Source organism: Clarias gariepinus, chromosome 9 (assembly GCF_024256425.1).
Source record: "Clarias gariepinus isolate MV-2021 ecotype Netherlands chromosome 9, CGAR_prim_01v2, whole genome shotgun sequence".
Classification (NCBI taxonomy): Eukaryota; Metazoa; Chordata; class Actinopteri; order Siluriformes; family Clariidae; genus Clarias; species Clarias gariepinus.
Window position 1 is genome coordinate 21860418 of NC_071108.1, and position 10647 is coordinate 21871064.

General features: G+C 41.5%; 1 long non-coding RNA gene across 1 annotated transcript; it reads right to left on the reverse strand.

Annotated features, from left to right (window-relative positions):
* Positions 1-388: 388 nt before the first annotated feature.
* Positions 389-1501, reverse strand: LOC128529915 (uncharacterized). Its single transcript, XR_008361091.1, has 3 exons — positions 1377-1501; positions 629-745; positions 389-504 (listed from the first exon to the last, which is right to left on the reverse strand). It is a non-coding gene; the product is annotated as an uncharacterized LOC128529915 (long non-coding RNA).
* Between the last annotated feature and the right edge of the window lie 9146 nt (positions 1502-10647).

Here is a 10647-nt window from a genome sequence, read left to right on the forward strand (position 1 = left end):
CACCCCTTGGTCCAGTGGCGATTTCTTTAAGACTGCAAGGTGTGGAAAAAAATTATTGATCTATAATTGAAGTTGAGTGGAAGGTACCAAATACCCAGAAGGCCTTAGTTCAAGAGGCCTTAATCCTCGCAGCACTTGTTCAAAGAGACGCCTGCACTACAAATTAAGGAAGTGAGAAAAACATGCAGGCAGAAGGCAAGAGTTAGGTAATAGAGCAATAAGATAAGAAAACTAACATCAGGAAAAATAATAACCTGTAATCTGTAATAATAATACTAATAATATTCACTACGTTTACGCTTAAGATGATTAAGGATGGTTGGGTAATGTAAATTAAGAAAATATGCAAAGTGTGACCCAAGAACAACCCGTACACACAGAGTGCAAGAAATTAAGGAACTTTATTGGAATGGAAAATTCAGAAAGTGCAGGCAGTGATCCAAAATATAAAAATAAACTTTCGGTTCTGCTTTAATTGGGACAAAGTGCAAAAAAGCCAGACTTCTGCTTTGAAAAACAGATAAACAACATAAATTAGATTTACCAAATTGTTAAGAAAAATATAAGAAGTATATCAGGTAAATTGGTAAAGAAAATCACTGATCTTCAGCTGTATCATCATCCTCACCCATCAGAGCTCGAATCAGACGCAAATTGTGATGATTTGGGTAAGGGAAGGTGTAGCCACCTGCTCCCAGAAGGAATCTTAGACGAGAAGGTGTATGAGAAGAGCGCTGCCTGCGAACTAGAACAATAAGAAAATCTGAACAAATGCACTTTGCACATATTAAAGGAAATATAACAAAACAAAGCATACTGCAACATGCACAACTAAAAAATTAATTATTACTTTACCAACCAGTAACCAAATTGAACTAATATTGTAATATACACAATAATAATTTATATATATGTATACATGTAATCACGTAATCTTGATTTTAGTAGTGTAGGTTCAAAACTAGCAAATAATCATGCAATGATTAGATTAATGTGATTGTTTAAACTAACCTTATATTCCCACATAATATGGGAATAGTAAGTAAACAAAAATTAAATATTAACAAATATGATCAATTAATTGAACTAATCTGATTAATCTTGAATTAATCTGAAACCTCAATGCTTATCTTAGTTAAAATATAAGGGCAAAATCATTAAAATAATCAGTTAAATTAATTAGTTATAAGCATAATCTAAATGAATAACCAGAACATATGTTAAAGTACTAATAGACAAATAATTTCTATAAATGTCTCTAAAATATCTAAAATCTCTAAAATATATTTAATGGACAGTTAAAAACAAATAAGACAAAATATACTGTGATGGGAATAATAAAAAATAAAATATAATTATTTAAATAGAACACTTACACATCTTGATGAGGAAAATTCAGAAAAATTGACTGCGGCTTCAGCAAAACCTCAAGTCACCAGCGGTGGTCAATGGTCTGGTCAAGAAAAAGAAACAAACCAAATTTTCTCCAAAAAAGGGAAAGCATAAGACTCCTTAGGCCCAGACTTAAATAAATATGAGATGGAAAAAAGAAAAAAAGAGATTACGCAATTGGGAGGCGCTACATCAATCTAACCTAGGCAAAATTGGCTTACATCTCATAAATATTAAGTGATTTCTTGACTTAAGGAGGAGCAAACAATGATGTAAGTGTTAAATGAAGGTATATAAACCATGTAAAATTAGGGAAGTTAGAGGAGGTGAGAGATAGACAGCTTCGCAGTTTGTCGGTTTGTCTTTTGTCTGGCTGGCCCAGTGCTGTCCATTTACTTTTGGCTGCAATAAACTCTTTTGCTATTTCAGTGCTTGAGTAGTTATTTATTTTGTTTTGGAAAATTGGCATAGTACACAGCAAATTTGCCACAACATATTGGCGTTGTCGGCATAGGATACCCCGGCTGGTCGTTGCTGCCCCTTGGAGTCGGCGGCCCTACGCAGTCAGTGGAACTGCTGGCAATAGGGACAAGGTAAGCAGAAACCTGTTATTCAAATTCTGCTATAGTTTTTCTGCTGTCTGTGAGGGTCAGGTGATTCTTGGGGGACGTACTGGCTGGCCCCGGGAACCAAATTATGTGGAAATTGAGTAATTGTAATGTGTAATGTAATGTTAAATGCAATTTGATGAAATAGCAAAAAAGTATGCGCTTATAAATTGATGTTGATGTGCTTTTGTGCTTGCTGAGCTGAGCTTGTTGTTATTTGTATTGTTTAAGTGTGTAACATTTTACAAGTAGGGCTGCCTTCAATTAACAAATAGTGTTGATTGGAAGAGTGGATATAAGAAATACTGGTAGGGAGGGTGCGTGATTGTGTAGGTGTGCATGCATGCGTTGGCATGGAACAAGTAACCGTGTACTACAATATACCTAGTTACCGTGGTAATATGTAGTATACAACTACGGTGTGAAAGGAAATCTCGTGGGTACCGCTATCATCATGATACCATAGTATGTCCAGGTATAATGATTGGCATGATAGATAGGGCTGAACGGGCGAGTGGAAAAATTCCAGCGGAAAATTCCTGTATAACCGCTGCTCTAAGGACTGGAAAATTCCTTTAGCAGGGCTACGGTGACAGGTGGAAAAGTCCTGATCAGGTGGCTGGTGGGAATGCATGATTAGAAAATTAGAATAGATAGGTTTGATTTGTGGTTGTAATTCTGTGATTTTATGATGTTGTGATTTGTACAGATGTGGCCATTTAGACTGCGCGTGTTTTCCGCGGGATGCCTCAATTTAGCGTGCGGCGCGCCGCAACCTGCCGTAAGCAACATTCGGGAATTTAAATAAATGTGTTGTGCTTCACTGAATATCCGCCAGATGGCGCATGGAAGGACTTTATTTAAAAGCCGGACCAAGTACTGTACAACGAAGAATTGTGTATAATTACTTAGTCTAAAACAATATTGTTCCCAATGCTGAAGCAAACATGAATTTTATTTTGCTTTACAACAGATCTTTCATGATAAATGTGTGTATATGTGCTTCCTATTTTTTTTTATAATGATGAAATGAGATGCCCAAATTCGTGCTTTAAAATTCTTAATAAGTATCTTATATCGTATATATATATATTACATTTTGTAATGTTTTAACAGGGACAAAACAGTGAAAGACATGGCAATGTCTCGGTTTACATGGTGTTGAAATTAATTTAATTTCCTGATAGTAGGCTATCTGGTAGTCTTAACTATGCGAATGTCCTGATTCGTGAATATGCCAAGATATCTTATTTAAAACGTAAAAAATGTGTCGACATCATCAGAAGACATGAATGAACTATATATATTATATTATTAAGTAAATATTATTTTATGACCACGAACTTCTTCTGGCTTTTTATAATAATCATCATATTTGCTGTTTGTGTCCAGCATTTAATAATTATTTCATACATTATTTAACCACGGCTGGAATTAATAGCTGGAATTTGATGTGATTGTGAATTCATGACTAAAATAAAGCAGTTTTTCTTTTGTAAAGTACTTTCACTTTACAAAAGGCAGCGTTTTTATCAAAAGGTTGATAAACGTGTGTTGTACAGTATATACACCGCGACAGCGCGCGCAGTTACTCACTTCTCACCTTTCATGTAGGTCTGCTCGGACTAATTCGTTTTAAACCCCTCAAAAATGCGTGTGTATACAGCCCAAAACCTCCATCAGTTATTAACGATAGCATCTATTTAGAAAAAATGCTCCAGTGATTTCGGAGCTTCAGGAAATCTCCCGGCGCTCTGCGCATAACACCGGGCCAACTCATGTCGGAAAGAATTTCTAAACGGTTTCTAAACGTGGGCTATTGTTTTTTTTACTTATAGTATTTGTTAATTTAATTTAAATGAGGTTTGGGCTCAGGACTTTGATTCGGCATCGTGATTCTCCTCTTTAATTTACTTCATAGTTTCAATCAGCCGCATGCATAAAGTTTTCCAGAGCGCACCGGCAGAAGTAGACTAATGATTATGAACGCGTCGGGAAAAACAGCAAGCAGACTGACTCTGACCATTTAAAAAAACGTTTGCGTTCATTTTCTGACGCGCTCAAGTTTACCAAAAACAATACAGAACAGCGCAGCTTATTTGCTTTCAAACATTTATAAAATCACGTTTTTCCGTTATTGTGAGTGAGCTTAAATAAAAGTTGAGTCTTATAAAGGCATGTAGTCTTATATAGTTTTATTATATAGTTTTTGCACATTAATCAGAGTCCTCATCTGTTACATTTTTGAGGACAATAGTTTTTTTCAGCCTGTCACGGCGTGCGCCCAAATCAATATCGCTCCTCGCTCACTAGTTAGGCGGCCTCTCCTTCAGATATGCGAAGAAGCGGGATTAGGCACGAATAGTGAAAAAGAGCTCTCCTTGCTAATAATCCTGGGCTTCCAATCCGCGCTATAAAATACTCGGGGTTTGTTGGTTTACAGTGGATTTTACTACGCGGTGTGAGTGAGACGCGCGCACACAACGCGGAAGTGCAGCATGCAAACGGGGCAAATGGAACGCGCCCCAGGGACTTCAAAGAAGAGCCAGCGCGAGCGGACGGAGGCAGGAGCTGCTGTCCGCGGATGGCCGTCGTACTCGTATTTTATAGCGCAGGGTGCAAACCCGGGATCATTGGCATGGATGAGCTATGTCCAGTTCTGTACCAGCATGTCATGTGGGCATTATAAGACTAAAAATTGGCAGCTGGCATGCCTAAAAATAGACGCAGGTTAATTTTTTTATAGTCTAAATTAAAATCCTCCTCTTTAGTGCCTCCTATTCCTATTAATCCTATTGTTCTTTTAGTGTCGCTGCGTGTGCTTACAATGCCAGACAACATTCAAATGCAAATTATTCACTCTCCCCAAGTGTGAATCAGGTGTTCTCACCCATACATATTAACCTATACGTTCTCGCCTAAAGTGTTTAGGTAAAATTCCACCTATACAAGTGTAACAAATATGAAAAGAAAAAAAATAGGAAGGGGCAAATACTTTTTCATGGCACTTCACATGTAGTCAGATCCAGTTCCACTTGGCTGAAACTGTGGCAGGTGGAGTAATAGCACTTTTCAAATCACACTAACTATACACTGATATGAATAACTTTGAATGATGAATGCTACGTTAATATGATCTCGGGCTTGCTCCACATTATAAAAGCAAAGCGCAGAGTTTAGTCTGAGATCAGGAAAGTACGCGATGTGGTGGAAAATAGGCAGTGGCGGTTCTACACTGAATTGCTTCCTGGGCGAGACTCCCTCCCGCCCCCCCCCGTCAGCGGCACTTCTACCAACCAAACCCCCTGTCTGACATCTGCTCGGTCTTGTTAATTTGTTTTAAAACCCCCAATTCTGTGAATTCCCCCAGCAGCGAAACCGGTTTGATGACTTCACACCTGTAGTAAAGGTGAGATGGGGGATTACAGTAACTGTGGGTGCGCTTCACCTCGGAGCACCCTGTCGCGTTGTATTCAATAAATAGACTAAAACAAAATCATGTTTGCTTCAGCATTGGAAACAATATTGTATTAGGCTAACTTTATTAAAGATTATACACTTTTGTATTCTTTGTCCACACACGTGGGCATCTTTAAATTTTTAGATATTGATCCTTTCTCGATGCAGAGAATTTTCTGAGCAAATTAATAATAATTTCCATGAATGAAAAGCAGGAAGAAGAAAAGGTTACGCAAAAATAAGAAAAAGCTTTAGAGGTAAATGCTGTGAAATGCTTCAAATGAACAGATTCTGCCTATAACAGGTCAGGGACAGTGAGGCTGGACCCAGCAGCGCACCACATCCCACATCATAATACATGCTGATGATGACCAACACGTCTCCCCTGATCTACCAGAGCCAAGTAAAAAGAATGGCAATCAAACAGAATAAAATTAGTAGCAGCATTAACTTGTGCGAGGTATTATGATGGTGGTCAATATTAATTGAAATAATGTTTCTCAGCATTATTTCGTGTTAATATTGACTACCATAATAATTAAAATAAGTAACTTTAGCGTGAGCTACTGCTGCTACTGATTTTATTTAAGCTCACCTGTTCAGTTTTATTGCCATTCCTTTTAAAATATTGTCTTTATAGATTTATACAGTGGTGTGAAAAACTATTTGCCCCCTTCCTGATTTCTTATTCTTTTGCATGTTTGTCACACAAAATGTTTCTGATCATCAAACACATTTAACTATTAGTCAAAGATAATATAATTGAACAAAAAATGCAGTTTTTAAATGATGGTTTTTATTATTTAGGGAGAAAAAAAATCCAAACCTACATGGCCCTGTGTGAAAAAGTGATTGCCCCCCTTGTTAAAAAATAACTTAACTGTGGTTTATCATACCTGAGTTCAATTTCTGTAGTCACCCCCAGGCCTGATTACTGCCACACCTGTTTTAATCAAGAAATCACTTAAATAGGAGCTACCTGACACAGAGAAGTAGACCAAAAGCACCTCAAAAGCTAGACATCATGCCAAGATCCAAAGAAATTCAGGAACAAATGAGAACAAAAGTAATTGAGATCGATCAGTCTGGTAAAGGTTATAAAGCCATTTCTAAAGCTTTGGGACTCCAGCGAACCACAGTGAGAGCCATTATCCACAAATGGCAAAAACATGGAACAGTGGTGAACCTTCCCAGGAGTGGCCGGCCGACCAAAATTACCCCAAGAGCGCAGAGACAACTCATCCGAGAGGCCACAAAAGACCCCAGGACAACATCTAAAGAACTGCAGGCCTCACTTGCCTCAATTAAGGTCAGTGTTCATGACTCCATCATAAGAAAGAAACTGGGCAAAAACGGCCTGCATGGCAGATTTCCAAGGCGCAAACCACTTAATCAAAAAGAACATTAAGGCTCGTCTCAATTTTGCTAAAAAAACATCTCAATGATTGCCAAGACTTTTGGGAAAATACCTTGTGGACCGATGAGACAAAAGTTGAACTTTTTGGAAGGTGCGTGTCCCGTTACATCTGGCGTAAAAGTAACACAGCATTTCAGAAAAAGAACATCATACCAACAGTAAAATATGGTGGTGGTAGTGTGATGGTCTGGGGTTGTTTTGCTGCTTCAGGACCTGGAAGACTTGCTGTGATAGATGGAACCATGAATTCTACTGTCTACCAAAAAATCCTGAAGGAGAATGTCCGGCCATCTGTTCGTCAACTCAAGCTAAAGCGATCTTGGGTGCTGCAGCAGGACAATGACCCAAAACACACCAGCAAATCCACCTCTGAATGGCTGAAGAAAAACAAAATGAAGAGTTTGGAGTGGCCTAGTCAAAGTCCTGACCTGAATCCTATTGAGATGTTGTGGCATGACCTTAAAAAGGCGATTCATGCTAGAAAACCCTCAAATAAAGCTGAATTACAACAATTCTGCAAAGATGAGTGGGCCAAAATTCCTCCAGAGCGCTGTAAAAGACTCGTTGCAAGTTATCGCAAACACATGATTGCAGTTATTGCTGCTAAGGGTGGCCCAACCAGTTATTAGGTTCAGGGGGCAATTACTTTTTCACACAGGGCCATGTAGGTTTGGATTTTTTTTCTCCCTAAATAATAAAAACCATCATTTAAAAACTGCATTTTTTGTTCAATTATATTATCTTTGACTAATAGTTAAATGTGTTTGATGATCAGAAACATTTTGTGTGACAAACATGCAAAAGAATAAGAAATCAGGAAGGGGGCAAATAGTTTTTCACACCACTGTATGTTGTTTGTCTTGATGTTCTTTTTTTTTCGTTTCTTTGACCCAATATATGTTCAGTGATACTTCAAATAACATGTTTAAATAGCATTGATTTCTGTATTGTGTTATATTTTTATACTAGTAACTGGTGTTAAAAATGTATCTCTACATTAATGAGCCAATGTATTATGGTGTGGGCTGCTGTGGGCCAGAAAGTCCAGGGACACTTTTTGGTCCCAGTCCGCCCCTGTAATAACAAATAGAGAAAGCGCAGTCAAAGCCCGGGGATTCTGCGTTCCGCGGGGGCCAGTCGTAGCTGACACTCAGTGACAGCCAATGAAATTGAAGCATTTTTGCCACTTTCCACGTGGTGTGGCGTTGCTTAAATAATATCCGTATATACTATAAAATCGTCCAGACCCTGGTTCGAATCCCGCTCTGGGTGAAAATGTAATAAATGTGAATCCTTTGTTTTACACTTTTTGCTTATGATAATCATTAAAGTATAGCAACTGTGAGGTGAGTGCTAATGTGTTTCATAGCTTAAGCAAAAAAAAATTCTCAATTGCAAACATGCATTTAGTTTTTTTTTTTTTTTTTTTTTTTATCCGGCCTGTCAGTATCACAGATAACACATAGAGTGTATGTGTAGCTGTTCTATCATCATTCACAGCCATTTCTTTTTTTTTTTTTTTTTTTGTTTCCCATATTATAACAGACAAGACCGGGGGACCAAAAAAAGAGAAGAGAGTAAAAAAAAAAAAAAAAGGGAATAAAAATAAATAAACAAACAAACAATTGAGGGGGAAAAAAAAAAAAAAAAAAAGGGAAAAGAGAAGAAAAAAAAAAAAAAGGGAGGGGGGGGTGGGAGAGAATACAATCAAAATTTGCTTCCGCACCTGCCGAAGAAAAAGAGAAAAAAAACAACAGAAGACACAACAGCAGAGAAACCGCAGCCACAACCAACACCTGCACGACTCGCGGCAAACCACAAATCCCAAAACCTGTTGATTAATAAAATATTTTGAAATAAACATTTTGTTTTGAAGCAACAGCAAAGACAGTGTGTGTGTGAGCACCTGTTTGTACACCAGTGTGAACGTTTGTGTGCACACCTGTGTGTGTGAGCGCGCTTGTGTTCATAGGGCTCCTCCATGTAAATGTTTAATAGTGTGTGTGGGGGACCACAGTCCCGTCTCGCGAGGCATGGAGCAGATACGGCGGAGACACGGGTCCCAGACATCCAGAGGCCCCCCAGAGCACAGGAGTCTCAGGAGAACCACCGCAGGGACAGCCCCCCCCACCCCGAAAGGGGCAGCGGAGAGCCCAGAGGGGGGTCATCTAGCAGCCCCAGTGTAGACGCCCCAGGGGGCCGTGGTGACAGGACCGCAGGCTCCGCCGGTGGTCGTCCACTCCGAGGCAGTCCGGTCCCTGGGTCCAGAGATCCCAGGGCCCCCCCCCTCCACCAGCCGGTGCCCAGCCAAGCCAGGAGAGCCAGATTCCGCCCAGCGACCGCCGCGAGTGAGCCAGCGCTCACCCGAGCGCCCCGCCCCGGAGCCAGAAACCAACAACCCACCAGCGGCTGGGAGCACCCCACAGCTGTGTGTGGTGGCAAAGCAGGGGGGGCCTGGGATGTTGAGAGAGGTGGAGTCTAGGACCTGACCTGACACCTAAACGTAGACAGCCAGGCACACACATACACAAACATACATTCCCACCCTCATACACACAAACAAATATTCACACACTCACACATGTAGACACACAAAAATAGACAGTATACACACTCACACTCCCCATATACCCACTTCCCTCCGTCGTGGGGACAGAAAGACCCCCCCTGGTCCCCGCAGCAGCGGAAAGGACCACCAGCCCAGACCCCGACCGAACGGCCAGCTCCTCCTCTCAGCCCCCGGCCCTGGACCGAGGATAGAGGGGTGTGAAAAAAGGAACGGGGGTGTGAAAAAAGGAAGACCCCCGCTTCGCTCCTCCCGCTCTAATGTAGTGTTGGTGTGTGTTGTTCTAAAGTGCTTTAAAACAAGGGAGGGGCAAAACACTAACCACCCTCAGGCAGCTCGTGTCAGCTCTGCCCCTCCCAATAACCCTAAATGTCTACATGCCACTTAAAATTGGGAAGTGGGCACTGGCACCAGAGGTAAGGCTGATTAAACAGCCCGCCCTCTGAACGCCATTCAGTGTGCCCACCCCCAAGGCCCTATATGTATGTGTAACATGACAGTAAGTAATTAGAGTGTCTAAGATGTGATATAAAATTGAGATGCAGGTGGTCACAAGGAGACAGGGAAGGAAAACCTCCCCTGCATCCCAGCAACACCCCCGCACCCCAAAGCCCTACCTGTATGGTGTTGTGATGGAGCGGGGAGAGGGAAGCATCGGGGATGGGGAGAAAATAATCGGAGGGGGCAAGTACCCCCCCTTGGGACCAGCTCCCCTACTGACCCCCATAGGCACCCCCGTTGCCCAAAAAAAAAAAAAAAAAAAAAAAAAAACGCCCAGGGCCGGGGGCCCAGGCCCATCCAAACCAGGGCCCATGGCAGCGGCCCCACCGGCCACCGCAGAGCCCGGGGCAGCCCACCAGGCCCCACAACAGAGGGGAAGAAGAAGGAAAAAAAATTAATAAATAAATAAAAATACTCCCACCCCCACATTCAGTCGACTCCCAGACTACATAGAACAATAGACACCCAAGTTAGGCCCGTCCTCCTCCTGTAATGGACCCCCCCCCCCTGCAAAGAGATGGTAGAAACACACTCACCAGCTGAAGAGGCCCCCCAGCTCCACCGATGCGTCGAAGGTCCCCGCCCAGGGCCGGGCACCAGGGCAAGCACCAAGCCACATCCCGGCAGCACACCAGCCAGGACCCAGGCCCCCCAGACCCAGCCGGAACCCCAGCCCAGAGGTAGAGCGCCCCCAGGACCCCAAA